The following is a 27,246-nucleotide window of genomic DNA, read 5'->3' as shown; positions in this document are numbered from 1 at the left end:
GGCAAGGTTGTAAAGATTCAGTAGGACATGGTGAGGATGCTGATGAAGCCGCTGGAGAAGGGGGTCTAGTTTTAGAGGTGGTGTGTTGAATTTTCCTCTCCCCCTTCCTTTACAGTGCCAACCTCCACAGAAGGTAAAGCACCACTGTCGAGCTGGCTGTGCAGAATCTTGCAACTGTGCTTCCCAAGAGCAGAACAGTGGGTAGGTATGAAGGAGGAGAGGACTGAAGCTGCCTCAGAAATGGGAGCTGAAGTAGCCTTTGGCATGAGAGGACAAACTGAATTCTTCACTTTCCTGCCCTGACTCCCTCTTGATCCTAGCAACTGCAGGATTTTCATGAGTTCTGAGCCAGTGGAGAGGCCCCTAGTGTGTATCCTCTCTCGGCATATCTACCATTAATGCCTTGCTGATTGAGAAGTCCTCTACAGGACTGGAAGATCATAAGTCTCACTTCTCATAAGGACATTCTTACCACTAAGTATAAAAAATGTTCTGTACCATAATTTTCCATGTTTTAGGATAGATATCACAGGATAGATTCTACTCACAAACTGGTGTAGATTAGGAGTAATGTAATTGGCTACAATGGATTCATTCCACATTTACACCCAGGCCAACTGAAATCAGAATGTGGCTTCATGGAGGTATTCCCCTAGAACTCCTGTCCTAAAAAGAAGATAAATCTTAGTACTTTACAAGAACAGCCTAAAAATCACCTGAAGGCCCAATAAGAGCACCTGATGTGAACGTTTCAGAAAGATATTCTATAACAAACCAGAGCCCCCAATTGATCCCTGTTATGCAACTGACCATTACAGTCATTTTGTTTGATAATACACAGGTTAATAGACTAGTTCAGCCAATAGTTTTGTACAAAGTCGGCATCTCTGATATCCCAATATTTTTTTATTTACATATTCATTTCCCAAATCTCAACACTCTTAGTTAGAGCTAGGATATAAAGTAAACTTTGACATTAATCTATGTGAGACCCATAGTTTCCCATCTTATGACTGAGATCCAGAGCAAACTGAGAATGAAAGTTGCTAGGAGATGAATCAGAATTTCTCAGCTATTTAGGGTTAACTGAAACCTGTAGACAGGTTTCTTTTTTCTTCCTCCAAACATGCAGTCCTGTGGAATATTTCTATATGCTAAACTATAAGTGTGGGTATAAACTCTATTTGTAATGCTCGGTGGGAGTGTTAGTGGAAAGAGGTTATTGAAACAATTATGCCAGCTTCTATTAAAGTTCTGAAATTTTAACTAAAGGTTTCTCAGCATTTTCCCCTTTGACTTCATAATGCCTTGATACATATAAATAACTGGTTACATACAGGGAAGTTGACCAATGCTCTTACCTCCTATGTTTTAGTTATTTTATGTAGCAATGGGCCAAAAGAAAACCTCAAATCCTAATGTTCCTGACATTTCTGCTTCCAAATTTTCACATCCAAAGACAATTTTTTGAGACCACAGAAGGAAACAGACAGCAAATATGAAAATAAATACTTATCTATTTTTAATTGATGTCTCTCTGCATACCTCACTGTAATGAGCTATCACACTCAGAATCATTGAGAACACTGATTTCTAGAACTGGCATATTCAACGGTATTCTAAGGTCAGTGCACAAATTCAATGGGAGTAAATGTCAGATAGGGATCCCTGCCAGGCTTTAATATGGTCCTGAAATACCAACAGTTGTAAATCAGAGCTTTCTAGTGTTATTCAGAGGATTACAGATGGTCTGTCCAAGCAATCAGTGCATTTCACATGTTGGACTCCACTGTCCAATCTCGGGCTCAGACTCTTAGAAGAGGGCATCACATGTAAAGCATTAAATAAATTGGGCAGTTAATCCAATGTCCTGCTTAGGAGAGCTTTCTTCCATCCTCACAGAAGAACCCATAGTCTGCTATGGACCAATCCATTATTTTCCTCTTGGTCTTGCAGACCTTACCCTAGATGGTGTACTTAGGGCAAGACAACTCATGATGAAGATAAGAGCCCACTTCTCTGTCACATTTTATTTTTCTCCCAGATTAAACATGCACTGTGGAATGTTGGCTTTCTTTCCATTTTATATTTTTATTCATTATTGTTATCTCCTAAAATATTTTTAATTCTCCCACACCTTTGACAATGGGATACTTGTGTTACATCAACCATGCATGCATAAGATGCTTTAAGCAAAGCCAAACGGTGGAGTTTCCCCTTCTCTCTATTTTCTTAATTGTACATCTCATATAGGTATCAATATTGTCATGAGGGATAGTTTTCTTTTCCTTACCTTTATAGATGGTATGCATTCTTCTCTGGGTTACAGATGGAAAATGGTATAATCAAAGTCAAGCAGTCTTTATGAAACTGAGGACAATTATGCCTGGTACACATGCCAGTATAAAAGCCACCATGAATAGCAAGGATTTCTTAAAAACCCACCTGCAAGGATAAGAATGTACACATTATTATCTGCACATACACTGTGTGAGTAAAAAGCAAAAAGAAATCCCAAGAATCATGAAGCGTAGCCAGAAGGGTTTAATTAATTTAATATTGAAAGTGTTTAAACCCTGACAAATTGTAAAAAAGGAGCCAAGTACTGACTTTAAAGGGTGAATTTTTGGTAACACTTTTTGAATAAGTAAATATATATATATTTATATATATATATTCCCTTCTATCCCAGCGTCCGGAGTTACATATAAATATATATATATATATTTACTTATTCAAAAAGTGTTACCAAAAATTCACCCTTTAAAGTCAGTACTTGGCTCCTTTTTTACAATTTGTCAGGGTTTAAACACTTTCAATATTAAATTAATTAAACCCTTTATATATAAACCCCTTTATATATAAAATAAACTCATTTGGGCTGCCTTCAGGGTGCATATCAGTAACTATATTATAATATGATATCCTAATGCCTAAAACGAAAACAAGCATATTCTACTAATAGTTATTCTAAAAGCAATGTTTATCTTGCAGTTTTTCAGCATTACATATACTCATTTTCTCAAAGACCATGTAAAGATTTTCTGCATTTATGTATATGTGTTTAATATTTCTGGATCTGTGCAGATCTCCCAGGAACTATGCATAGCTAATGATTTTCTTGCCTACATCCACTAGCAATAGTCAAGAGTATTTGGATTTTTTGCTGATTAAGCATCATTTGATCACTTTCTATTGGATTTCCCTCCAAGGGGGAGGAGGTGGTTGCAAGTTCATCATTCTGGAGAATCTCACCCAAGCCTCATCTTCTGTGGTACTTCTGCTTCCTATTTTTCATGTGCTGTAACTTCATTACTTGTGCACTATGCAAAGCTGTACGGAGAATGAGAATTTGTCCTTAAGAGCCTCATGTTTTAAGATTTTGTTTTCAAAAATTTATTATGGCTGGGATGTTACAAGGCACATAAGGGAGTTAGGAGCGCAATTCTTATTGGAAGTTAATTGGACATGGATGTCCAGTTCACATGTATTTGATATGGAGCAAGGACTTAAACCTGGGCTGTCTCTATTTCAGGTGGGTGCTCTAACCACAGGGCTATGGCATCTCTTTACCATAGATTCCATCTGGATCTGAGGAACATTTTTGTCATAACCTATTGTTTCAGCACACACAAAAATTGGTTTCAACACAGATGTTTTGTCAAAAAAATTCCTGACTAGCTCTAACATTACACTATGTCAATCCATTTACCTCCTGCAAATGTGGGATTGTTCCCTTTCTCTCAAATGTTTCGTCTAGTCTAGTTTTACTTGGCTCTTGGTAATTGAGCTAGTAAAGCAATAGAGTTAAAATTGAAAGAGAAAATCCATAAGCTCTTAAGGCCTGTTTCTGCCAGGTAAAAACATCCTTATGCCCACTGTTAAGATCTTAAGGGTGCTAAGTGCTCCTGGATCCTCTGATAAATTGTCTGAAATATTGTTCTTTACAAGTCCGTCCAAATGTTTAGTTTTCTCTTAATATTTGTTCCATTCTTCTATAGGAAGAGTGGCTAGGAATAAACCAGATGATGATAATTGCCAGGCTAATTCCTTTAAAACCCTGAAATGTTTATTTTCTAAAGATTTCCTTCCCTACTTGCAACAGATTCAACGATAACATTTCATAATTATTCCTACCTGGAGAGGCAAAATTGTGTAGGGGTTAGGACAATAGCCTAGAACTTCAAAGATCTGGGTCTGATTCCATGCTCCACCACAAACTTCCTTATGCTTAGGTGTCCCATCTGTAAATGTGGAGAATTGCACTTTCTTACTCACAGGGGTGTTGTGAGGAAATCTACATTAAGGACTATGAAGCACTCAGATACTATAGGGATGGGAACCATATATGTACTTAAGATACATAGAGAAAAGGAGTATTTTTCTCGTTAAAAAGCAATTACAAAAGCAATTCAGTAGCCCAAATATTTTTTAGCAATCACTAGTAGAGTTGGTTGAAAAAATGAAGAAATTCATTAAAATGTTTGGGGGGAAATTGTCCTGTTTCACAACAAGAATTTTTGAAATTCACATTTTTTCATTATGTTTAATATCTCTCATCATTGTTAATGGATACAGTACTTCCTTTCTACTGTTTATTTTCCTTGTGATAAAGCTGTTAAACAAAACAAACAATCACCTTATTCCCTCTAACTGTTTTGATCCCAAAAAGCCTCACGCTTTTTCAGCTGCTCTTGCCTTTTGCTGACTCAGTTTTTTATATAGGTTCTGTGAGATTCTGCATGGGGACCCAACCTGTGTAGGTGCTCACCAAAGCGAATAAGGTTTGCAAAAGCCTAATTATTGATATCTAGTACCTTTGCTCTGATGTTATTGTACAAACTCTTTGCTTAGTACTTGGTTCAATATCTGAAGAATAAAGTACAGTAGATTATCACCTGCAGCAGGCTTCCTCATTATTTTAATCTTCTCAATCAATTTTTTCCACTGGTAAATTTTCCACTGAAATGTAATAGCATACTTTAAGCCCAAATCCTAGCCATTGCACAGGAGTTAATTACAGAAATTAACATACAGTGTGTAATGGCCTTGTTTACCTGTCCATATTTAGGTAAACCCATACCTGTGTTTCCTCTCAGTGGTTGGGTAGCTAATGTGATTTAGTCTTCCAGCCAAGCCATAAATCCCTTCTGGAGTAACAGGGAAAGAAACAGACAAACACAATTGTGCAGTCCTTCAAGCCTTTTGTCCAGGTCCACTCTGGGCTTCCCCTTGACATAGAGGGGTAAACCTGGGTTTCCCTCTCATCATCTCTGAAAGACCTGACCTGAGATTCCTAAACAAGAGCAGATGCACACACTAAGCTTCAAGCCCACAGCAACACATCTCACATCCCAGGCCATGTTCTTCTTCTGCTTTCACCACACATCTAAGTCTTCCCTCTTCAGCACAGTGAACCACTGAACAACATATTCTTTCTTGAATAACTTCCTCTTCAAGCTTCCTTCTCCAAGGCCTTTCAGAGGCTTCCTCCTAGACCTTTTAAACCTCATACCAGGGCAGCTCTTTACTGTTCTCAAACCTCCACCCACAAAGAGTTTGTTCTATATAGTCCTGTGTCATTTCCCAGTAGGCCTTGCTTCAAGTCTACAGACATATGACCCCTGGACTACAAATCCCAGAATTCCCTTAGCTCAGTCCAATAGACACCCTTAAGGGGCCAGTACATTCTGTTACACAATCTAAAGGTTAAATTCTTCCTTTACTGTTATTAACAGCACTATAAACAGAGCATACTGAAACATAGAATTTGTAAGACTTAGTGAGTAATAAAATGATCACTAATAAAGGATGTTTGGTTTAAGTTTTTTTCTGAGCAAAAGGCAAAACTACTTTGATTCAAATTTCTTTTAAAACTTGCAAGCAGATATGAATATGATAGATATCTTTAAAATTAGAAGTAATAGTTATGTACCACTGGAACGTCTTGTTGAAGGAAATCAGTGTGTATCTTAAAAGTCTCCAGTTTATAGATTTAATGTTTGTTAAATTTTTTTTTTTTTAATTCTTAAGTACTTCTTAATTTCCCACTATAATTTCTTAGTGCAAGATGTGCCAGAAGTTGTCAGATGTGGTTAATTAAAAAAGAAATATGCTGGAATAAAATCAAAGGAATTGAAATGAAGACTATTGAACATCTTTATAGTCTACAAGCAAAAGAAGTGCAAATCAGCCCGAATGCAAACAGGTCATAAATTCTATTGAAGTCCACTAAATGTTTCAACAGCAGGAATGCTGCTGGGTACAATAGCTCAAAGTTAATTTTCCCCATAAGTAGCTGCTTGCTGTGCAAGGCACTGTGGTGTCTTCAATAAACATGCAGTGATAAAGAATCAGCAAGGATGCAAGTGCTGCAGTTGTCTGTCACTTTTCATACAATCCCTGAAAGATGAGGCTAGGTAAATCATGGCTGGCTCAGATCAACAGGAACAGAAGGATTACAGGCCATTTCCTAGCAGACCAAGATGAATACCAGCCTCTGGCATTTGGTCCGACTGGGACTCTGATGTTTGTAATTAATTAAACTAATTTGTTCACAGTAAGCTGCCAGCCCTGCACCACCAAAGTACAAAGGAAGCAGGAGACCCCAATGAGCTGCCTTCTGTTTTCACACTTTGAACAGCTCAGGTAAGATTTTCTTCTTTAATGATAGAAATTAAATTTAGACATTCATTCTTTATCCTCTCTTGTAGGATATATTCGTTTGACTCTCTTTGGGGAAGCTCCCTAATTTCAAAATATATCTCATCTCTCTCTGTAATGTATCTTATTAGTAGAGGGAAGAATATAAAAAAGACAGTTTTCAAAGATAGTTTAAATAAATAATGCAGCCCAAACAAAAGAAATCTTCAAATCAGTGCTATACATCTAGAAAGTGTGCACTCTGAACCAGCAAGAATTTTGCCATTGGAATACCCCGTTCTTGGAAATGTGAAGAAATTTAATGCAAGTAAAATAAGTTCACTTTCATCCCAGTAGTTAGTTAGCTAGTGGATAAGTGGTAGCAGATGGTGCTCAAGAATATGTAGGGTAGTTCCTGGTTGTGTAGGCCCAATAAAACTAGTTGTTGTTGTGGATTGCAAATGGCTTCTTTACATGGCACTCTTAGCAAAGATGGAGTCTCTGCAAATAGTTTATAAAGAACCTACAGGCAAATTATGTATAAAGATTTAAAATAAATTTAAATAAACACATTTGTAAAAATCAAAGCGTGTGTGTGGTTCATGAGCAGAAAAGGGCTACATTTATCAAAAAATATGTTGAGTAATGTCAAGTTCACCCATTTCTGCTTTGACAGGTTCAGCAAGACTCAGACCTATGTCAATTAAGAAGGGGTGATTTATCAAAGGACAGCATATCACAGAAACCAGGAAGAAGGGGGTCTAAAAACTACTTTGCAAAACAGTATTACCTGGCAGAATCCTATAAGTTAACAGGAAAATAAAGCAATTTATAAATGTTCCATAGAGATAGCAGATGCCCTGGGAATGATAAAAAACATAAGGCAAAACTGGAAATCCTCCAACATACACCAAGTGAAGCCTCTCAGGGTTATACATACCATAAGCTGCCTTAATGTGACTAGAACAAAAACTCAAACAACCAATGACAAACTATTTGTACTAATTCAGAAAGATGCTGTTGCCTCAGTGCAGAAATTGAATTTTAGGCTGTTGTAACCTTCAAATGCTAGTGTTACATCATCTTCAGTCTGGAAAGATACTATAATATGAAAAAAATGTAGACCGTTCTCATATTATTGAAGTGAAACTTACATTTGAAAAGCTAATAAAAATCACATCTTTTAAAAAAAATACAATTTTAGCATATATTTGGATCCTACCATAATGAGCCTGATCCATAGCCAAGTGGTATTGGTGCTGCTGTGATGAAGGTCCTGGGTTCAAACTGCTGACAACTCATGCAAGGAGCCATTGCATGAGCTTTAGGTTAAGGTCAAAGGAATTGGCTGTGATGATGGTTAAGTAAGGAGTTTACTGCTGGGACTGTTGGAGAGGGGGAAAAAAAGTGAATTCTGACCTAAAAGGAGGCTGAGTAATGTGTACAGGGAAAGTTTTTTCTGTATATCTTTCTGTATCTGCTATTTATAATGTGACCATCACTTTTATCAGGAAGTGAGGCCTAGATTGACAAAGGTATTTTAGCTCCTAACTTCCATTGATTTAAATGAAAGTTAGGAGCCTAAATACCTTTGTGGATGTGGGCCTTAATCACTACTACAATGAATGATTAGCTCTCTTTCTTCATTAAAGAAATTCCAATTTCATCAATACATTGAAATTAAGTAAATTTAGCATATTTTCATTTACCCTGAAAGTTCTCTTCCCCCATCCATTCCCCTTTGCCTCAGAAATACTTCTTGTCAAAACTACTAAAATGTAGTGGGCAAGATCCTCAGCTGGGGTAAATCAGCTCTCTCCAGGAAGTTAATGGAGATGCATCAATTGACATGACTTGAGGATCTGACCTATTATTTCTGGTTTCATAGATGTAAATATCATTTTACCAACAGATCGAAAGATAAAGAACCAGGTCTTCAGCTGATATAAATTGTCATTGACTTCAACTGAGCTAGAACAATTTACACAAGTTGAGGTTTTGGCCCAAGGTTCCTGCACTAAAGCATTCTACCGTACAAAGAGTATCAGTCATGAAGTGGGAAGCAGTGTCCGAGAGGAGTCTAGGTTTGGAATTTCAAGTGAAGAAGCAATCTTGAGTAGGGATTTGAAAAAAAGAGGGGATGGATGTTCAAAGGGGAAGTTGTTGAACAGGGAGAGAAAAGAAAGCTGACAAATGGGCAGTGCTAACAATATGACTATTTTATCAGGGGGGAAAATTTGATACAGACAGACTGAAAATGGAGGAGTGTCGCTGCAATAGCCAGGTTCAGTTTCCAGAGAAGCACACACAGTATGAGTCAGACTACCATGGTGCACGTATAATCATCTATTTTCTATGGAAGGATTGATCAGTAAATGGATAACAGTCATTAAGAAATTGCCTCTACCCTTCACTCGCTGCTATTCCTTTGAAGATAGGGAATGAACTTTTTTCTATTTTGGCAACACTTGTAGAGCTTGACATGCCAATAAAATCTCAATGAAATGAATTGAATGGTCTCTCATTGTGTTCATTTAGATATTTGACATGGCAATTTCTGCTGTTGACCAGACACAACAATTTGTTTAAGTGCTAATTACCAGTCTAGGACTTATGCACAGCCACTAAAAGCTACAGGCTGCTGTGTTCTGCGAAGTTATGTTTGTTCTCATAACAGGGATGCACAACACCTTACCCAAAGATAATTGAGGAACACTTTAGGAAACAGGGAAAACTGTAATAGTAGAGCCCAGGAATATCAGGTTTTGAGTGAAGGACATGATGCATCTTTGTAGATGGAACATACAGAGAATAGCAACATATGTGACATCATTAGAGAGACAAGGGACAAAGATATTGAAAAGAGGACAAATAGTAATACCTACCGGTAGTTCTTATATAGTACTTTTCATCCATGTAGCTCTATGTGCTTTATAAAGGAGGCAAATATCATTATCTTCATTTTACAGCTAGAGAAACTGAGGCACAGAGCATTGACATAACTTGGCCAAAGTCACACACCAGGTCAGTGGCAGAGCCAGAAATAGAACATAGGGCGGACATGCTGGTCCTACTAAAGACAATGGAAAAACTCCCATTGACTTCAGTGGGGCCAGGATTTCACCCTATATCTCATGACACCCCATGATCTCCTTACTCTCCTATGATCTTGCAGAATTAATCAAAACACACCTCTGTAGGACTCTTTCTCTGACATCTAATCAATCCAGTAAACTTGCTGACAGTTATTATATTACCAAGCCTTCCAAGGAGATTAACAATAAACAATACTTTTCAAGCTTCTCTTTATTATAAGGGCAGCAGCTAGCAGCTACCACCACAAAATGTGGCAGCAAAATAGCGGGGAATACTGCAGCTGTAACAGAATGATTCCTTACCAAAAAAACCCCTCCTTTGTCTTTTTTTTAAAAACTATAAGCTACTCCAAAACGTAAAGCCAGCTTTATGAAGTCAGTTTTAAATGAATAAATATTAGATCCTTCTTGCTATTATTTAATTATTCTTGCTTATATTTGGGACATCTAACATGAAGAGAAATATATATATATATATCTTTTCCCAATACACAGCCAACATGGAGAGATTTAGACCCTGATCCTAAAACCACTTACACAGGTGAGTAGACCCACTGAATGGAATGGGACTACTCATAGGTGCAAAGTTACTCAACATAAGTATTTGCTTAGTTCAGAGAGATTGAGCCAAAGCTGTGAGAGAACAGTAGAGAACGCTTGACCATCATTTAGGTTAATAAGGGCATTTATAGTACAAAACCCTAAATCATTGCTTCAATGTCACTGAAAGCCCTACAATTAGGAAAGTCTGATCTAAGAAGCTATTGTTATAAAAGGAAGAAGTTTATCATTCAAAATATATGGATTTTAACTTGGAAGTCATTTTATCTCAAAGCATCATCATCTTTATAATATATTGCTCTAACTAAAAAATGAATTCCAACATAAATGTTTCAAAAATGAAATATTTGTATAACTTTCTTTTATACTAGGGCTGTCGATTAATCGCAGTTAACTCATGCAATTAACTCAAAAAATTAATCACGATTAAAAAAATTAATCGTGATTAACCGCAGTTTTAATTGCACTGTTAAGCAATAGAATTCCAATTGAAATTTATTAAATATTTTTGGATGTTTTTCTACATTTTCAAATATATTGACTTCAGTTACAACACAGAATACAAAGTGTACAGTTCTCACCTTATATTATTATTTTTATTACAAATGTTTTCACTGTAAAAATGTTAAAAGAAATAGTATTTTTCAATTCACCTCATACAAGTACTGTCGTGCAATCTCTTTATCGTGAAAGTGCAACTTACAAATGTAGATTTTTTGTTACATAACTGCACTCAAAAACAAAATAATGTAAAACTTTAGAGCCTACAAGTCCACTCAGTCCTGCTTCATGTTGAGCCAACCGCTAAGACAAACAAGTTTGTTTACATTTACAGGCGATAATGCTGCCCTCTTCTTATTTACAATGTCACCTGAAAGTGAGAACAGGCATTCACATGGCACTTTTATAGCCAACATTGCAAGGTATTTACGTGCCAGATATGCTAAACATTCGTATGTCCCTTCATGCTTCGGCCACCATTTCAGAGGACATGCTTCCATACTGATGACGCTCATTAAAAAAAGAATGTGTTAATTAAATTTGTGACTGAACTCCTTGGGGGAGAATTGTATGCCTCCTGCTCTGTTTTACCCACATTCTGCCATATATTTCATGATAGCAGTCTCGGATGATGACCCAGCACATGTTGTTTATTTTAAAAAAACTTTCACTGCAGATTTGATAAAACGCAAAGAAAGTACCAATGTGAAATTTCTAAGGATAGACACAGCACTCGACCCAAGGTTTAAGAATCTGAAGTGCCTTCCAAAATCTGAGAGGGATGAGGTGTGGAGCATGCTTTCAAACTTTTAAAAGAGCAACATTCTGATGAGGAAACTACAGAACCCAACACCAAAAAAGAAAATCAATCTTCTGCTGGTGGCATCTGACTCAGATGATGAAAATGAACATGCATTGGTCCACACTGTTTTGAATCATTATCAGGCAGAACCAGTCATCAGCATGGATGCATGTCCACTGGAATGGTGGTTGAAGCATGAAGGGACATATGAATCTTTAGCGCATCTGGCACATAAATATCTTTCGACACCGGCTACAATAGTGCCATGCGAATGCCTGTTCTCACTTTCAGGTGATACTGTAAACAAGAAGCAGGCAGCATTATCTCCTGCAAGTGTAAACAAACTTGTTTGTCTGAGTGATTGGCTGAATAAGAAGTAGGACTGAGTGGACTTGTAGGTTGTAAAGTTTTACATTATTTCATTTTTGAATGCAGGTTTCTTTACATAATTCTACATTTGTAAGTTCAACTTTCACGATGAAGAGATTGCGCTACCGTACTTGTAATGGGAGAGTTGAAAAATACTATTTTTTTTTACAGTGCAAATATTTGTAATCAAAAATAAATATAAAGTGAGCACTGTACATTTTGTATTCTGTGTTGTAATTGAAATCAATATATTTGAAAATGTAGAAAAGATCCAAAAATATTTAAATAAATGGTATTCAATTATTGTTTTACAGTGCAATTAATCGCAATTAATCGCGATTAATGTTTTTAATCACTTGACAGCCCTATTTTATACATATCTAATTATGTGCTCAAAGATAAGCATGTGTAGTCAGGAATTTCAATAATGCCAACTAGATCTAATTTGTGATAAATAATGAGCAATTTCAGTTCCTCTTCTTTTTCACCCAGTCTCCTAGCATTAGTATATAGGCGATTACGTAAATTTCTTCTTTTTGTGTTCTTTGATTCCTTGATTAATTTGGTTCTCAGCATCTTGATTCTTTTTTTTTTCTGCCCTCCCCTTTTGTTACTAGTTTAACATCTGCCTGACTACTCTAGCCAACCTGTCCCTTAGGAAATTGATTCCCCTTCTACTGAGATGGAGATCATCCAAACTATACAGCCTGCTCTCCCCATAGAAGGTGGACCAATGTTCCACAAAACGAAAACCCTCCACCACTTACCTACCCAGTGATTCGCTTCCAGAATATTCTGTCTTTTTTTGCTTGTGGGAAGAAGGATCTTAGAGCAGATTATTTGGACATCCTTCTTCTTCAGCATGCTTCCAAGTTCCCTGAAGTCACCTATTATCAATGACAGATCCCCTGACACAGTATCATTAGTGCCAATCTGAACCACCACCAATGGATGATGATACCACGGTGCTTCAGGGAGTTATAATTCATGTGTCTCATATTCTGTTCTCTATTCTGTTCTGTGCCTGGTCAAGCTACATTTCCCATGATGCACCATAGTACTCCTCATGGTGAGAATAGGCAGTTGCATCATGGGAGAGGATCTGGCAGGGGAGCTCGGCCCATAAAGAAGAACAGGGATATTAGGAAACTGAATTACAACTCCCATAAGGCACTATGTCAGGATAGCCAAATCAAAATATTTTGTTTTGCAGTTGAAATATTTTGGTTTTGGGGCATTTGTTTAAAAAAATCAGTATTTTCCATGGAAAGCAGCTATTTTACACACACACAAATATTAATAAAAATTCCAATTTTCCATTAAAAACAATTTAAATGGAAAAATTCCAACCAACCACAACACTAAATCAGAATGAAGGGGGTGCAGCAAATGTGGTATGCTTTTTTCTCTTGCCCAAAACCCATAGAAGTCCATGGTATCAAAGCTCAGGGAGCAGAGTGAAGTGAGGGAGGGAGCCTGGATGCAGCTGTTATATACCACATGCTTCCCTAAGCATCCCTTCAGCTTTCCAAGTGGAAATCCCTATGGGACATAATGCTGCTAATTGGAACAATTCCAGAATTACACAGAACTGAAAATTCCATTGAATTTGTCCAGTTTTAAAGGACACAGATTTCAGTTCTGGAGCTGAATTTCACCAGTTATCAGGGTGCTCATAACTAAGGTATTGGTTCAGGACCATCTCTAATTATAATATTTTGGCTTGTTACCATCATTTTATCATTAAATATATTCAAATTGTTTATTAGAAGATAAAAGTTACTTAAAATTCCATCTGGATTAGGAAGCTCAATAAATATATAGTAATGTACATGAAGAGACCAGTGATTGTTTCTAAAATTATTCAGATAGCACAAAATCAAGATTTGATTGATTAACAATGAATAAATAGAACAGTTGGATCTAATTCTACACCAGTTACTCAGGTATAAATCCAAGCTGAGAATCTAGAACATTGTAAGGGCTTGATTCTGCAAAGCGCTGAGCACTTCTATAAGGTACTGAAATCAAAGGGAGCTGAAGAGCTCTGTACCTCACAGAAGTGTTTAGGTGTTTCAGCAACAAGCCCTAAGAATGAGAAATTGAATGTATGAGGGAAGGGAATGAGATACTGAGCACATACAGTACACAGAAAGTCAGTTATAATCCTATTATGCGGTTGGCTGTACCTACAACAATCCTGCTCCCCTCTTGTACAGCACATAAATTGCAGGCTGAATTTTTGTGGAGAACAGACATCTGTTTCAGAATGTAGAATACTGGAATAATGTTATACTCCTAAACCTCACATGTTCTACTTGCTCGACAAGCACTATGCACAGTCTTGGATTTATCAGTCACTATTTAACATATCCTGTAATTCTCTAGATTCCAGCCATCTCAGATGTAAAGAACTCATTACGCTTTATGCTGCAGTGCTGGACAGGAACATGAATCTTTCTTTACTGAAAATACTGCTTAAAAAAAACCACCTCACACTCTTTTTGGGCTTAATTTTATCCTATCACACAAATTTCCCCTCTGAAATTAAGGAGGTTGCACAAGGTGTGTGTCAGGGCAGAATGTTGGCCCATTCTATTCACTAAGGCCAAAAATTAGAATTTTTTATAAATATACAATTACCTGTAAATTGTAATAATCTGTTAGAAATTGGTGATGATGATTCTAATTAAAGGTAAAGGGACAAGGATCAAGAACAGATGTCACACTCATGTAGGAATTAGAATTAATGATCATACATTAAAGCAGCAGAGATCCATTCATCATTTTATTAAGCTCGACTCATATGACCATATGGTAGTCACTTTTACAATGAAGCGAACCTGAACTCCCTCAGAATAAGAAAAGAATAAAAACAGAAGATAGTAGAGCTATGCACAGAGCAAAGTTTCTTTTTCAGAATGTATAAGAGTAAGTGAAACTGTTGGGCTAAACTAAGACTCTCCTTTATGTGACAACAAAACCTTTGAAGTTGGCACATTACTTCTTAAGCAATGATTTTGATGGGACTAGTCTCACTATCCCAGGGTAAATATCTAACCCTATTATTCCTCTCTTGCTCCTGCATTTTCTGGTTCTGTTTATAACGGGAAGGAGAAATGCTGAAGTACTGTGAGAAAGACTGATACAAAGGTATCCCCACCAGAAGAAGCTACAAATCAAATTAAAAAGTCATTTATTTTTATATTTGCAGGTCAGTTTTGCAGACCCCATTGTTTTGTATCTTTTAGAGACACTCTAGAGAAACACCCAAATCCTAAGTACTTTTGTACTCAGAACCACAACTCTGAAACTTTGGAAATTAGTTAGATGGTTATTTATGTTGAATAGATACAATAAAAAAAAGTATGCAAAATCAGCTGTAAAGTTCATCACAAATTTAGGCCCGGAGCTTGCAAACACTTATGCACATGAGTAACTATGTGCACATGACTAGTCCTATAGAGAATAATGGAAGTACTGACACACATACAGTGACTCACATGGGGAGGTATATGTAAATTTCACATATGTCCATCAGCAACATCCTGTTAAATATATGACACACAAAATTGTCATCCAAGAATAAGCATGAGAATTTTTAAGTCGAGGGAGGGCAAGTTCAGGGGGGAAAAGGAGTCCAATGATTTTTAACCATTACACTGATATTTTCATTCCCAGCAGCTGATTATGAACCACAGTACAGGTAGTACACCTCTACCTCGATATAACGCTGTCCTCGGGAGCCAAAAAATCTTACCGCGTTATAGGTGAAACCACGTTATATTGAACTTGCTTTGATCCACCGGAGTGCGCAGCCCGCCCCACTGGAGCACTGCTTTACCGCGTTATATCTGAATTCATGTTATATTGGGTTGCGTTATATCGAGGTAGCGGTGTAAAAGTATTCATGTTTGAACTGACCTGAGCATTATGCTATAATGGCCCAGATAACTTTAAATGGCAATTTATACACAGTGAGGCAGTGCTTGGCCAGCCTAAATACACTATCTACAATCTCTTCATTAATTTGTTTCTTAGGTCAGAATGCATATTTATTTATTCCAATTTGTAAAAAAAGTAAAAGAGGACATTTCCTAGGCTCAAAATTACTCAGGCTAGCTAAGTCCAAAGCTGAGTGCAAAGAGTTACAAAGGGATGTCACAAAACTGAGTGACTGGGCAACAAAATGGCAGATGAAATTAGATGTTGATAAATGCAAAGTAATGTACTTTGGAAAACATAATCCAAACTATACATAGAAAATAATGGGATCTAAATTAGCTGTTACCACTCAGGAACAGATCTTGGAGTCATTGTGGATAGTTCTCTGAAAACATCTGCTCAATGTGTGGAGGAAGTCAAAAAACTAACAGAAAGAAAAGGAATAGAAAATAAGTAAGAAAATATTATAATGCCGCTATGTAAATCCACTGTATGCCCACACTTTTAATACTGCATGTAGTTCTGGTCACCTCCATCTCAAAAAAGATATAACAGAATTGGGGGGGAAAGTACATAGAAGGGCAACAAAAATGATTAGAGGCATTGAACCACTTTCCTATGAGGAGAGATTAGAAAGACTGGGACTCTTCGTCTTAGAAAAGAGACTGACTAATGGGGGATAGGATAGAGATCAATAAAATCACAAATGATATGTAGAAAGTGACTAAGGAAGTGTTATTTACCCCTTCACAGAACATAAGAACCAGGGGTCTCCTAATGAAATTAATAGGCAGAAGTTTTAAAACAAACAAAAATAAGTACTTCTTCACACAACACACAGTCAACTTGTGGAACTTGTAGCCATAGGATGTTGTGAAAGCCAAAACCACAACTGGGCTCAAAAGAGAATTTGCTAAGTTCATGGAGGATAGATCCATCAATGGCCATTAGTCAAGATGGTCAGGGATGCAACCCCATGCTCTGAGTGTCCCTACATTTTTGACTGCCAGAAGCTGGGAGTGGACTACAGGGGTTGGACTACAGGGGATATTCTGTTAATTCCCTCTGAAGTATCTGCACCAGCCACAATCAAAAGACAGGATTCTGGGCTAAATGGACCATTGTACTGACCCAGTATGGCCATTCTTATGTAACAGTAAGATGGTATGTAGAGGGGAAGTTAAAATGTATCTTATCTCTTTATTGATCATTTATGGCCATGCAGATGGAAGGTAAGAGAATAAAGGCGATTTCTAGATTTTTGCTGATTTGTTGTAGCTAAATAAGCCCCCATCATATTGTATGTATAGTTGGGGTTATTTTTCCCAATGTGAATTACTTTACATTTATCCACATTACATTTCATTTGCCATTTTGTTGCCCAGTCACTTAGTTTTGTGAGATCTTTTTGAAGTTCTTCACAGTCTGCTTTGGTCTTAACTATCTTGAGCAGTTTAGTATCATCTGCAAACTTTGCCACCTCACTTTTTACCCCTTTCTCCAGATCATTTATGAATAAGTTGAATAGGATTGGTCCTAGGACTGACCCTTGGGGAACACCACTAGTTACCCCTCTCCATTCTGAGAATTTACCATTAATTCCTACCCTTTGTTCCCTGTCTTTTAACCAGTTTTCAATCCATGAAAGGACCTTCCCTTTTATCCCATGACAACTTAATTTACATAAGAGCCTTTGGTGAGGGACCTTGTCAAAGGCTTTCTAGAAATCTAAGTACACTATGTCCACTGGATCCCCCTTGTCCACGTTTGTTGACCCCTTCAAAGAACTCTTATAGATTAGTAAGACACGATTTCCCTTTACAGAAACCATGTTGACTTTTGCCCAACAATTTATGTTCTTCTATGTGTCTGACAATTTTATTCTTTACTATTGTTTCGACTAATTTGCCCGGTACCGGCGTTAGACTTACCAGTCTGTAATTGCCGGGATCACCTCTAGAGCCCTTTTTAAATATTGGTGTTACATTAACTATCTTCCAGTCGTTGGGTACAGAAGCCAATTTAAAGGACAGGTTACAAACCCTAGTTAATAGTTCCGCAATTTCACATTTGAGTTCTTTCAGAACTCTTGGGTGAATGCCATCTGGTCCCAGTGACTTGTTACTATTAAGTTTATCAATTAATTCCAAAACCTCCTCTAGTGACACTTCAATCTGTGACAGTTCCTCAGAGTTGTCACCTACAAAAGCTGGCTCAGATTTGGGAATCTCCCTAACATCCTCAGCCATGAAGACTGAAGCAAAGAATTAGTTTAGTTTCTCCGCAATGACTTTATCATCTTTAAGCGCTCCTTTTGTATCTCGATCATTGAGGGGCCCCACTGGTTGTTTAGCAGGCTTCCTGCTTCTGATTTACTTAAAAAACATTTTGTTATTACCTATTGAGTTTTTGGCTAGCCGTTCTTCAGACTCCTCTTTGGCTTTTCTTATCACATTTTTACACTTAATTTGGCAGTGTTTATGCTCCTTTCTATTTACCTCACTAGGATTTGACTTCCACTTTTTAAAGGAAGTCTTTTTATCTCTCTCTGCTTCTTTTACATGGCTGTTAAGCCACGGTGGCTCTTTTTTAGTTCTTTTACTGTCTTTCTTAATTTGGGGTATACATTTATGTTGGGCCTCTATTATGGTGTCTTTAAAAAGCGCCCATGCAGCTTGCAGGGATTTCACTTTAGTCACTGTACCTTTTAATTTCTGTTTAACTAACCCCTTCATTTTTGCATAGTTCCCCTTTTTGAAATTAAATGCCACAGTGTTGGGCTGTTGAGATGTTCTTCCCACCACAGGGATGTTAAATGTTATTATATTATGGTCACTATTTCCAAGCGGTCCTGTTATAGTTACCTCTTAGACCAGCTCCTGCGCTCCACTCAGGACTAAATCTAGAGTTGCCTCTCCCCTTGTGGGTTCCCGTACCAGCTGCTCCAAGAAGCAGTCATTTAAAGTATCGAGAAATTTTGTCTCTGCATTTTGTCCTGAGGTGACATGTTCCCAGTCAATATGGGGATAATTGAAATCCCCCACTATTATTGAGTTCTTAATTTTGATAGCCTCTCTAATTTCCCTTAGCATTTCAGAATCACTATCACTGTCCTGGTCAGGTGGTCGATAATAGATCTCTAATGTTATATTCTTATTAGAGCATGAAATTACTATCCATAGAGATTCTATGGAACATGTGGATTCACTTAAGATTTTTACTTCATTTGATTCTACATTTTCTTTCACATATAGTGCCACTCCTCCCCACCCCCCGCACGACCTGTTCTGTCCTTCCGATACATTTTGTACCCTGGAATGATTGTCTCCCATGGATTGTACTCAGTCCACCAGGTTTCTTTGATACCTATTATAACAATATCCTCCTTTATCACGAGGCACTCTAGTTCACCCATCTTATTATTTAGACTTCTAGCATTTGTGTACAAGCACTTTAAAAACTTGGCACAGTTTATTTGTCTGCCCTTTTCTGATGTGTCCGATTCTTTATGTGAATGTTTCTCGTCTGATCTGGCCCTTACATTATCCTCCGCCATCCTCTGCTCCCGACTAGGACCTAGAGAATCTCTAGCAATAGACTCTCCTCTAAGAGAAGTCTCTGTCCAATCCACATGCTCCTCTGCAGTAGTCGGCTTTCCCCCATCTCCTAGTTTAAAAACTGCTCTGCAACCTTTTTAATGTTAAGTGCCAGCAGTCTGGTTCCACTTTGGTTTAGGTGGAGCCCATCCTTCGTGTATAGGCTCCCCCCATCCCAAAAGTTTCCCCAATTCCTAATGAATCTAAACCCCTCCTCTCTACACCATCGTCTCATCCACGCATTGAGACTCTGAAGCTCTGCCTGCCTATCTGGCCCTGTTAAAAAAAATAAAAGTTCTTAAAAAAAACTACAAATAATTATCTGTTATTAGTCAGAATATTCCTTTGTGCTTTAACCAACAAATGACTAAACCAATTTTGAATCACACTTTTTGGAATTCATTTTATTTTTACTTCATAAATGCAATTTGTCAAATGACTTTCTAAAAGTGAAATTACTTTTGTGCAGTTACAACCTCTTCAGACAGCCGGTCTGGAATGAAATCTGACAGTTTACACATATTTAAAATATATTTATCCAGAGCGGGGTCGGCAACGTTCGGCACGCGGCTCGCCAGGGTAAGCACCCTGGCGGGCCGGGCCAGTTTTATTTACCTGCTGACGCGGCAGGTTCGGCCCATCGCGGCCCCCACTGGCCACGGTTTGCCGTCCCGAGCCAATGGGGGCGGTGAGAAGCGACGCGGGCGAGCGATGTGCTGGCCGCGGCTTCTCGCCGCCCCCATTGGCCCGGGACGGCAAACCGCGGCCAGTGGGGGCCGCAATCGGCCGAACCTGCCGCGTCAGCAGGTAAATAAAACTGGCCCAGCCCGCCAGGGTGCTTACCCTGGCGAGCTGCGTGCCGAATGTTGCCGACCTCTGATCCAGAGCTTTCAAGTGTGCACTTTTAAAATAATTTAAAATAAATTGCAGTAATATGAGTAATAGTGCACTATAATAAATATTGGTAGTATATAATACTTTACATCATCTGTATTGATTGCATACAATACAATCTAATTTTCACCTTCTTAGACTATAACTGAATAAACAGAACCTTTTTCCTTTAGTAATTATTCACCTGGGCCTTGATTCTGCTAACACTAAGCACATGCTTATCTTTAAGTGCAGAAGTAGTCCCATTGGTTCAGTGATGGGACTACTGTGCTTAAACATAAGCATGTATTTAAGAGTTTTCAGGAGCAAGGCCTTAGAGACCAACCCAATTCCCCAAAAAGTAGAAAGATTCCCATTAAACTCAGTATACGCTGGACTGAGACCTTGGATCTAAATCATGCCAAGTACTAAGCAGCCTTAATTTACATTGAAGATAATGGAAGTTGGTGATGCTGAGCACCTACCAGGATCAGGCCCATGGAGACATTATATTGTGACACTGCAGATTTTCTCTATAGGAAATATATCCCCTTCACAGATGTATTCTTTTGGGGGAGATTTTCAAAGGCATAAAAGGTTGTTAGGTGCCTGATTCCCATTGAAAGTCAATGAAAGCTGAGTGCTTCACTGCCGTTTGCATCACTGAGAATCTCCCCCTTAAAGGTCAAATTCACTCCAGTGCAAGAGGACAACACAAAAACCCTCTGTGCCACTGAACCACTGCAGAGGGGCTGTAAATGGAGCAGCTACGCTGGGAAAGCCTTTGCACTCCCGCAGTGGTCTATGGGGATGGACTCCATGCCAGCCTTAAATATGCAGGTGTGATGGAGATGGCCAGGGTTGGAGTCAGGGTTCTGCACTGACACAGATCCAAACTCCCCACATAGAGAGGGCAGAGGTGAATATTCCTGCCCTAGGCTTAAACCACAATTTTGCATTTTGCTCTCCAGTTAAGGGGGTGATTTCCATTTCTCCCTACCTCCGTGTTTTAGACCAGTTCCCCACGTACATCACAGTCTGATTACTGAAGTCAGGGGGTAAATGTCACCCCACTGCACAGAAGGGTTATTCTTAAGAGTTCCATTCCGTAATCATTATTTGTTTTGGTTGGTTCCACTGAACTAGGAATTAATTATCTGGATGGAATATATTTGTCTTGGCATCACAATGGATTGTCTTCGATAAGTTTTGTTTGGTCTGGCACAGTCCCGGCTTCCCCCATCTGTTTCTGATGTTTATGCTGTTAAAGATTTGACAGATGTATAGCCCACTGCCACGTGCAGGGGTAGAACTGACTTTCCTACACGGTGTTGAGCAGAGAAGCTAGAAGCATGAGCAAGAACCAATTACACAAGCTTGATAACTCCCAGGCATTTTATCAGCAGTTGGGCATCAATTTATCTATTCCCCAGGATAACAGAGATTCCTCAGATAGCAGTTTGTAGACACTCGTGTCATTTTTCTTTTTTTCCCCCCTGCCTTGTATTTTTTCCCCATTTTTAAATAATAAATGTCAGTGTCATGGAAATAATAGATGTCCACACGGCATTGCTAACATGGCTCTCCAATCAAATCATTGTGACCTCTACATTTTTCAAAGTACTGTTCAGGATTGTAGCAACTTGACTATTACACTTTCCATTTTTTATTTTGGTTTCACATGGTCATATGTGCCGAAAAGAAAAGGGCAAAAAAACATGAAATAAAATTTGATTAATGTCTAAAGGTGGAGGCTAAGGATTATAGAAACTGAGAATGAAAATAGAATTAGCACCTAGAATATCAGCCAAATTTAGGTGTAAATAATGAAGGTAGACAGTGAGTCTGTAGGACCAATTCTGCCCTCAATTACATGGCTGTCTCTCATTTACTTACCTGTGTATTTGAAGGCAGAACTAGCCCCTGCCTCTATAATGAGCTATTTAGGTGTCAAATTCTCCTTTCAGTTACACCAGCGAAATTCCACTCTTTAAGCAGAGTCCATACCACCAGGTAGAAACACCTCACCCAACCCCACTCTCATCTTCACTAGGATGTGGTATTCCTATCTCCTGCTTAGCAAGTGAGCTTCACGTTAAGGTGACCATCTCAATCAGGGAATGCTGCCCTTTATTCAGGCAATAAGGATAACAACATTTCATTACCCTGGCATTCAAATACTAGAGTGATTTGTAACGCCAAACCAGCCAGAATTGATCATTTTTGGCAAACTAGCTCCATCAGACTGCACACCTAAACAGAGTAGGTGTGTCCATGCAAACACAATCTACTCCTGAAGTCTTTTCCCCAGTGCATCACTGGATGTCAAGGAGAACTTATAACAGATCCTGCTTACACAAAGCTTTGATCATTATACTGCAATGGCATTTTTCTAGCAGTTCTTTTATTAACATCACAGTTATTTCAAAAGGAAGCAAAAGCTTGTTTACACTGACTTCTAAACTGGCATTTGAAGTATTTAAATTTGGTTTAAACACAGCTCCAGCTAAATTGCTTTTGACAGCCACTGTGGATGCAGCCAAATTGTTAGAACCATGTTTAAAATCCATGTCTAAAAGCCAAGGACAATTTCTTAGAACCAATTTCCATATTGCAGAGCTGCAACTCTAATTGTAATCCATAGAATAGTATCTATATAGTATATCTAAATACCTATGCTATAGTCCATAGGAAGAGCCTGGAACTCTTGAGTCAGAAGTAGTTCTAATCCAATTTAGCCCCATTCACCTTAGGTAGTCGAATCATATTAGAAATAATTTCAGCTGGCACTATGCTTAAATACGCTTCCTTAACTTGATTTTGAGTCAACGTGGAAGAAGCAAATTTCTGCACCTGGTCAATTTTGCCTGTCAGTTCTGGGTATTATAAGGATTAGTTCCTTATGAAACAAATTTGTGCAGTTTAAAGATATTGAGATTATTGAGATGGAGCAGCTCTGGAGTCTTTATCATTTAGAGTCTATTTCTTTCTTCCTTTGCAACCCAGGGATAATCCCCAGTATGATATGGATGCTGTACTGGCGTATTTTGTCAAAATCTACTCCTGGCAGTGGATAAAGTCCAGCAGTCTATAAAGACGCTGTTAAATCTAGCAGAAACCATGATAATCTTGGTCATCATGAGGAATTGTTGGTTCACAGGTGGACTTTTTCAGGGACAGTTGGAGATTGCCCCTCATTGCCTCTGTTCTTTCCTTTCCAGAAGATTCATGAAGATGTCCCTGATGACTCCCCCTCTCTCACATGGGGTTCCATAGAGTTCTAATCTGGTACCCACTCTTGGAACAGGTGGTAGATGGGAATGAGAAATATTTTGGGTTCATGTTCTACAACCACTGACAAAGAGATTGGGATGTTTTCCCGGTTTTTTTAATCAGAATTTTTTACTTGGTAAATTAACAGCAAAGACCTCTTATTGCACTTCTTTCATGTGAGCTGACTTTATTTCCTTTACAGATTTAAATCCTAGTTTAATAGGGATTTCACACTATATAGTCTTGACATAAACTGGAGAGAGCATAGTCATTCAGCTTTATAGCTAAGCCATAGGATCTGCACAGATTGGTATTCAGGAAATTATCCTTAACAGATTTATCTTTTTCACTAAGCATGTACTTAAGCTGACTTAACTGCATATAATAGAAGATAGGAGACGAATGTTGAAAATGCAAAAAAAAAAAAAAATGAGTTCAAAGTAAATACAGTAGTGACTGTATGTGTGTCAGAGGGTTATTTCTGTAAAGTCTGCTTTTCAACACCAAGAAATGATGACAGTGTTGATTGTGGCAAGCAGAGAATCATAAATGCAGCAACTGAATGGGTATTGCAGGAATAATTAGGAAATCTTACAAGATGTACCATAAATATCTCACTCGATAATCCATTGTATCTAATGGGACAAAATGATGTTTCAAGAGATGAAATTTCACTGTGCAATTATTGGACATCACAGTCTTTTCACAGCAATTTTCAGACCTTAAAACATATTCACTGAGGACATTGGGGAGTCACTTACAGTGGTTAAGAGATTTCACATAACAAGACAGGTCAAAAAGAATTAGAAGCTACAATATGCACATGGAAGAAACTTTTCAATTGCCTTTGTAACCAAACTTTACAGCAGTATTCACATTATATTGTACGTATTACCTATGCTAAGTATCTGGATCATCACAGATGCCACAGTAATATAATTTAATTGCAAATTGTATATTGGAATTTTCTAAAGGGTAGACACCGTATAAGAAGATATACACCTGTAATGATAGCTACTGGTTGAAAAACATGTATTATAATTTCACTGGTTTTCAAACTGATCTCACCAAGAGTTAGGCCAATTCTGAGCACGCTTGAAAGTCCCACCCAATGTGTAGCAGGGCCTTAGCCTCTGTTAACACTGGACAGAGAAATCAAGTTAAGGAATCATGTTTAAATGATATTTAAAACATGATTCCAACTAAATAATTATTTAATGTGGTATGGCTGGAGCCAACCAATGTTAAAACCAGGATTAAAAAGAGTGTTTTACCCCAAGCAGAGGTCTAGCCTAATGTACAGTTTTAATAGGTAAAGTTACATTCATGATTTTGTCTAATCTGGATGGCTGGAGCCATTTCATGTTACAGACAGGTTAAAAGAATTCCTTACATCTGTGTATGGTATAGGAATGTTTTTTTAAAACTTGGTTATGTGTGGTTGGCTTCCATCCACACAAGCTGTAAAGAGAGATGGCTTTAGCAGGTGGACATGTGTTTAATTCCATACACTTTACAGAAAGTCTGCACAACAAACTAAGCCTGTGATTTCCAAGGGTATGTCTACACTACGAGAGTAGTTCGATTTTAGTTAAATCGAATATGTGCAATCGATATTAGAAAGTCGAACGTGTGTGTCTACACTAAGGACAGTAATTCGACTTTGTCAGTCCACACTACCAGGGAAAGCGTCGACATTGGAAGCAGTGCACTGTGGGCAGCTATCCCACAGTTCCCGCAGTCCCCGCTGCCCAGTGGAATTCTGGGTCGAGCCCCCAATGGCTTCTGGGTAAAAAATTGTGGCGAGGGTGCTTTTGGGTAACTGTCGTCATCCGTCAGTCACTACCGCCCTGCCTCCCTCCCTGAAAGCGCCGGCGGGAAATCAGTTCGCGCACTTTTTGATCAGTGACAGCGCGGACGCCACAGCACTGCGATCATGGATCCCGCTGCGACCATCGCTGCAGTTGTGGCCGTTCTCAACGCCTCGCACCTTATCATACACCTTTCCCAGAGGCAGATGCAGAGAAATCAGGCGAGGAGGCTACGGCAGCGGAGTGAGGGCCTGAAGTCGGAGAGTAGCACAGAGCTGTCAGAAACCACGACACCCAGCGCCGAGGACATCACGTTTGCAATGGGGCATGTGGATTTTGTTGAACGGCGATTCTGGGCCCGGGAAACAAGCACGGACTGGTGGGACCGCATAGTGCTTCAGGTCTGGGATGAATCCCAGTGGCTGCGAAACTTTCGCATGCGGAAGGGGACTTTCCTGGAACTTTGTGAGTTGCTGTCCCCTGCCCTGAAGCGCAAGGACACCCGCATGCGAGCAGCCCTGACTGTCCAGAAGCGAGTGGCCATAGCCCTCTGGAAGCTTGCAACGCCGGACAGCTACCGGTCAGTCGCGAACCACTTTGGCGTGGGCAAATCTACCGTGGGGGTTGTTGTCATGCAAGTAGCCAAGGCAATCGTCAAGGTACTGCTGTCAAAGGTAGTGACCCTGGGAAACGCGCAGGCCATCATAGATGGCTTCGCTGCGATGGGATTCCCAAACTGCGGTGGGGCTATAGATGGGACTCACATCCCTATCCTGGGACCGGGCCACCAGGCCAGCCAGTACATCAATAGAAAGGGGTACTTTTCAATGGTGCTGCAAGCACTGGTGGACCATCGGGGACGGTTTACAAACATCTACGTCGGATGGCCGGGCAAGGTTCATGACGCTCGCGTGTTCAGGAACTCTGGTCTGTTTAGACGGCTGCAGGAAGGTATTTACTTCCCGGACCACAAGATAACTGTTGGGGATGTGGAGATGCCTACAGTGATCCTCGGGGACCCAGCCTACCCGCTAATGCCCTGGCTCATGAAGCCCTATACTGGCGCCCTGGACACAGAAAAAGAACTGTTCAACTACCGGCTGAGCAAGTGCAGAATGGTAGTGGAGTGTGCTTTTGGCCGTCTCAAGGGGAGATGGAGAAGCTTACTCACTCGCTGTGATCTCAGCGAAACCAATATCCCCATCGTTATTGCAGCTTGCTGTGTGCTCCACAATCTGTGTGAGAGCAAGGGGGAGACCTTTATGGCGGGGTGGGAGGTTGAGGCAAATAGCCTGGCTGCTGATTACGCCCAGCCAGACAGCCGGGCGATTAGAAGAGCCCAGCGGGACGCGCTGTGCATCCGGGAGGCTTTGAAAGCCAGTTTCAAGGCTGAGCAGGGTACCCATTGACTTTTAAGTTTGTGGACACAGAAGCTGAACTTGCCCCCGTTTCTTTACCCAGTTGCCGTCGACTATCCTCTCCAATTACATACCCCCTTCACCCCCTTCCCAAAAAATAAAATCTGTTCTGTTTTGTTCATGGACACCGTTGTCTTTATTACTGTTTTCACGGGAATGTTTTAAACCTGGGACGCAGACTGTGGCGGGGAGCGGGTTTAGGGTTGTGATGCAAATGATGCTTCTAAACTCCAGGAATGACAGGCTCCGCGATGGTGGACTGGTTGTTTCAACGGAGCCTGCCAGCCCTCCTGGCCGGGACTGCGTGTATGTGTCGGCTATGTGACTGTCTTGCAGGGGGAGGAGGGTTACAGATCCCCT

The sequence above is a fragment of the Terrapene carolina genome, unplaced genomic scaffold, assembly GCF_002925995.2.
Source record: "Terrapene carolina triunguis isolate 2854851 unplaced genomic scaffold, T_m_triunguis-2.0 Scaffold88, whole genome shotgun sequence".
Classification (NCBI taxonomy): Eukaryota; Metazoa; Chordata; order Testudines; family Emydidae; genus Terrapene; species Terrapene triunguis.
This window is presented reverse-complemented; position numbering follows the sequence as displayed.